Source organism: Strix aluco, chromosome 3 (assembly GCF_031877795.1).
Source record: "Strix aluco isolate bStrAlu1 chromosome 3, bStrAlu1.hap1, whole genome shotgun sequence".
Taxonomy (NCBI): Eukaryota; Metazoa; Chordata; class Aves; order Strigiformes; family Strigidae; genus Strix; species Strix aluco.
The window spans coordinates 39,454,957-39,460,726 of record NC_133933.1 but is presented as its reverse complement, the minus strand read 5'-3'; positions in this window follow the sequence as shown (position 1 = coordinate 39,460,726).

The following is a 5,770-nucleotide window of genomic DNA, read 5'->3' as shown; positions in this document are numbered from 1 at the left end:
TTTAAGAAAACTCCCCTTCTTTGAGCAACCCAATGTGTTCTCATGAAATTGCTCACTGAACTTTATTCAATATGGTCTAGTTAAGGTCCTGATGAAACTGAAATACTATCTTGTGTAAACTGTGATTCAAAAGAGTTATCAAATTTCCGTTTATCCAAAAAAATTTGAAGTCTGTTATTTTTTAAAAATTGCATGTTTTTGGAGTGTAGAGCGAGACATTAATATACCTCTGAGATGGAAGCTTTACAATTGTATGTATGGTTTGTGGTTTACACATCAGATAATAATCTAGCATAAGTATGAAAATATTTAACTGACATCCAGTTGTAGATTTGATTGGAGCATCCTTTGGTTGGCTTTTATAGCCTGCACAGTTGAGTGGGCAGGATTTCCTGAAGGGATTGGGCCCCAGGTCATTAGTGGAGGTGAGACTGGGATGATCACAAGTTACTTGCGAGAAAGGGGGTGGGAGGAGGAAATGGTGCAAGGAGGTCTAGAGTCACCTTGCAAGGAGGTCTAGAGTCACCTGTGGGGAAGTGGTGTGTGGGGATGGGGAGGTTCCCTACCTCAGACCCTAATTGCTGGGGAAAAGGCACAGGCGTTGCTTTGGTGCATATACATTTCACACCTCTCTGGTACCCTGGGATGGGGAACTGCAAATGGCTGGCTGGTAGCTGCTCCCCAGCTTTTCACCCTAAGGAAGTTATAACTCCCAGATCTCCCCCCTTCATTGCAGAGGGGCTTTTGAGTCTCACCAAGCAGATCTGAGAGGAGGTTGGGTCAGTGCTAGTTGGCGTTGTGCCTGTGTGGCAATAATCCCATGCTTCCTGAAGGGAGGCAGGAAAGGTTTATCCTGCCTTTGGAGAAGAAGGAGGCTTCTGGATTTCTGCTGCAGCTTCTTCCCTCTAGGGGAGCACTGGTGAGTGAGTGGCTAGAGAAAAGACGTGATTTGTGACAAGGTGTATCTGTGACCCTGTCCCCAGCATTTAATCCAACTGTCAGATCTGTGGGCAGGAGGGAGTTTTTCCTTGATCAGATAGACACTGCTGGTTGTGGTTTGCTACCTTCCTCTTTGGCGCTGACAGCTTCTGATAGTCGTGTGGGGCACTGATGCAAACCACAGCCTGCCACTGCCAGTACTTGGAGAGAGCTTTGCACTCTTCTCTCTTTCTGTGGCACGTTACATTTGTGGTATTTGGCCTTTGCTACAACTCTGAGGTGTGGTGTGAGGTGCTGGGAGGGACTCTGTGGCCCATGGCACACAGAATAATGATGCTTTGTGGGTTCCTCTGGACTGAAGTCCCATTAGCTTGTCTTTGCAGAGGACTGCACATGCTGACTGTCCAACTTCTGTGTACCTCTAATACCGTACTCATTTGATGTGTCATCGATATGATCCTGATTTGATTGTTATATAGGTTTATTTATTGTTCAAGTCGATATTGCTATCGGCCACTTGATTTGCAGAAGAGGGATAGGCATGCTTGTGTTTAGTTTTGTTTTTGTTTGGTAGTTACCAAAATGTTGAAATCTGAGACCAAGTCATACCTCCTTCAGCAAGCAACATGTGTCCAGCACCTGGGACAAACATCGAGTGATCAACCTCAAACAGAACAGCCTTTCTGAAATTAGCCTTTGGTTCTTAGACCCACAGCCATGAATAACACCCGCTCCCTGTGCTCAGAGTGTAAAATATGAGCTCCAGGACAAAATGATAATAAATGAGCCCAAGTGAATTCTCCCCTCCAGGAAATGATTTAATACATAAGGCTGCCCCATCAGACGCTTCTCTGGGGACTGTGATGTAAGTGTAAGGTGAAGCACTATCGCAATAACCATGTGTGTATATTCCTACCAGCTATATTAGCAGGGGACATATAAGTCAGGGTCAAGATGCTTGTACCCTTAGGCTGACATTACATGTAGTTTCAGCAGGAAAAAAAGCTGATTGAGTCTCTTGATCTCTCTGTAGATATTAAAACAATCCTGCTGATGGCTGAGGACCTGTCCTGTTACCTCCACTCATCACTGCCTCTACTGCTGGCTGCAAAAGGATCATACCAAGACCCCGTGAGAGACAGGAAAATAGAGATGGAGAGTAAGGAAAGGGGAGCAACTCCTCATAACCTGCTGTAATTGACTAAGGGAGAAGCACCCAGGGTACAAAATCAACCCAGAAGGACAGAGTGATTGATGATGCTGCGTGTTCGTGAGCATCTTTCTCTCCTTCCATGAGCTGAAGATCTTTGGACAAACTCCTGAGTGACAGAGGCAAGTGAAACTACCAGTGGGTGGTGCATGGGCATCTCTAATGCTTGCAAATACAAGCCTAGAGCTGCCCTTGCCCGCTGCATGTATTCTATTTATACCACAGCAGAGGGAGCGTTGGCAAAGCATCTCAGAGGAGCAACCTTTTGTTATACCTACAGCTGCTCCCTTCCCTGTTACTGCAACTGACACAAAAATAATCACAATAAAAAGGATCGTGGGGTTAATTGATTCACTGTCTTGTGACCATGCTGCAGCTGACTCGGCCATAGCCTGGTTACTGCATCTTGTGTCCCTGTGATTTCTTACAGGGAAGGAAGCACCTGAAATACCTCAGGACGTTTAGGATCTGTTCACCTGGCTCCTTCTCTCAACAGCTCACTCCATTCTGGCCTTTTTTCCATGTCTGCTGGAAGGCCGGATCAAGACGTTGATTTTCCTCGTGCTGTTCTCCAGGCTCAGCGCCGAGGGACTATATTTGAAATCAGAGAGTGAGCTGTGTGTTAAGAAATAGATTTGGCACTAAAATGTTTAAAATTACTCTTTGTTTCCCTGACTTCTCTCCTAATTTAGATTATCCAAATCCAGATTCCCCCTAGACTTGCCCACAAGATGGAATTCTAAGAAAATATTGTTTTGTTTCATTTGTTTTTTAACGTCCACATTTCTCACATTTCCTGTTCCAATTTCAAAGTGGGCCTGAGCTCCTCCACTAACATTGCTCCGGCTGTTATTTTGGGGATCTGAGAGAGGGGAGAAAAAATAAACGAAGTGCGGGAAATGCGTTTCTTGCATTTCCCCCTTGTCAGCCACAGGTTATTTTACGCAAGTTGGTAAAGAGTTACTGACATTCCCCTCTTTTCAGGTCAAATAGAGGGATTAGACAAAGGGTATTACTAACATGGGTCAAGGTATTAAAAAATGGATGCCTAAATTTAGGCTCCTAGTTTTGTATTTTGAGCCCCGAAATAAGGACTTGATCTTATGCTCTTTGAAGTCATTGCCAAAGCTTCCACTGAATTCAATCTGCAAGATGAAGTCCTAAATTATGGTCAGGTTCTTAAAAGTTCTCAGCGTCTCACAGCTCCAAATAAGTCATCACCCAGCCTGTTTGCAAATCACGCGTCTTCCCTTGAGTGTCTAAACATGGAGCTCGTGCTTTTAGGTATTCCATATTTAAAATCCTGCCTGTTGATGCTGTCTTTCTTTCTGTCTCAGGAGCCATTGACATGGGAAAGATAACAAGGCTAATGAAGTGCAGCCGGGACACGCATTGATTTGCTTTTTTGGTGAGCGGTGCTCAGCACAAACACTGTGGATTCTATAGCGATGTCAGTATTTATTACGGTGTAACATTAACATGGAAGGCACATGAATGTCCTTGCTGGCGCCAGAATTCAGGCAAGTACATGACCATTTGCACAAACTTCACATACACCGCTCTCCTGGTAACAGGATGTTGGCAGGTGGGAAGATCACAGGATCCAGATGAAATGTAAGACGAGATGAGCAATCCTGTAGTAGTAATTTTAGAAGCTGGGTTCTGTACATTATTTACAGTACATTGTAGGTTTAAGGGGATAAGGCTACCCCTTGCCACTTAGTGGATTTAATATTTTTTGTGAGATTTCTTGTGGGACTTCCAGCAGTGCAGCAGCCAGAGGGATTTCACCCATCCAGAGGAGTGTTAAAATTGCAAGTTATTTGCAGCAGGGCTACCTTCATTCATAAAACGCTCACTGGGGGTGGGGGGAAGACACCTAGGACCTTCTACCAAATAAAGACAAAAAAGCACCAAGTGTGTTATCCAGTGGCTGGTCATCTGAAGTGCAGAGGCCTGGCATAAGGAGGGAGCTGCTCACAGTAAACTGTGACAGAGCCGGAAGTGGTTCCTGCCTTTGGGAACTTTAAATTGGCTTTACCTTCAGTTAGTGAAATATCCCTCTTTTTCCCAGGTGGGGCTTGAAGTCTCCCTGTCTCTTGGAGGACATTTTTGGCAGTTGCATTCTGAATATGGGAAACTCCAGTTACTTTGGATGGGTATTTGTTTCTTCAGAAACCCTTTGCAACAATTAGTTAAAAAAAAAAATGGAGAGAGCAAAGAAAAAGGGATTCTTTTGCAATGTTTGACAACACCCACCACTCCTCTGTAGAAACGTGATCCCTGAGGGGAAAGGGATTATATTCTCCTCCAGGTTTTCGACTAAGCTGTATTTCTCCCCTCGCCCAGAAGGAAGGCCGTGGGCACCAGGGGTGCAGGGCACGACCCCGCAGCCGGGGCAGCGGAGCGGCCAGATGGGAACTCAAGTCACTCCTTGCTCAGTCAGACCTGTCACTCATCTCCCAGCCTTCTGCGGGATCTGTGTGACCCGGGCGACATCCCCACATAGTGCACCAAGGGGTGACACAAAATCTTTAAAAAATAAACAAAGGGAAGAACGGGTCTAAGATCTACCGAAAGCAAAGATTGCTTTTTTTTTTTTTTTTTGTTTCGTGTGTTTCCCTCAGCCAGCAGGTGCCTCTATAGAGCCAACGCTTTGCCTGTATCAGTAGGAGCCTGTGGCACAGCACTAGAATACCTGCTCTCCAATGATAATATGGCCTTTTCTTTCTTCCGTGTCTTTCCCATTCCCCTTACTCTAGCCCATGGTGAGCCCCAGGAATCTGCCAGTCTGGACTTCCACTCCATCCTTCACCCAAGGTCCTTAGAGGATGGTGGCAGGAGAGGGATTTATATATGTTGACACACATGTATTGTCACTATATATCCCATATGAGGAAATTTTGTGTGTGACAGGAGTGAAGGAGCTCGTTTGGGGAATGCCTGCGGTCACCCTGGTGAGACAAAGCTGCCTTTTTTACCCTTCAAATACCTTCCTAGAATGCAGGGTGGGGTTTGCCTGGCAAAACCTTCACCCCTTCAGTACGACCCCCTTCTGCACACTGGGGCACAGCTCAGCCAGCGTGGGCAAGCCCCCTGAGCCAAGGGGTGTTGGCGCTGGATGAAGAGAAATAAAACCCAATTGAGGATGAACCCCCCCCGGCTCTCCACCCCTTAGCCCGTGGGTGCTAAGAAATCGCTGTATCTGAAAGGCGAAGGCCTTTGGGGGAACGGAGGATGGCTGTGGTCACCGTTTGTCCCCTGCTGCCCGCTCCCCCCGGATGGCTCTGCCGGACTTTGGAGCGATTCCTAAGGGCAAGGTGAATTTTGACCCGAACGTACATCCACCAGCGGGGCAGAAAGGGTGGAGGAAGCGCGGCCGCTGGGGCAGCCGGGGGAAGGCAGGGCAGGCAGCTTGGGGCGAAACGTGCGAGCCGCGGGGGGCTGCAGTCCCGCGTGGGGCGGGCGGGGAGGTCGGCGGAGAGGCGCGCACGCCTTTGGGGGGGGGGGGTGGGGGGGTGGGGGAGGAGGAGGAGGGATCGCCGGGGAGGGTGGGACTTCGCCGGAGCGTCTCTCCCCGCGGCCGCGCCGAGCCGTTGCAGAGCGCCGGCGAGCGGGCGG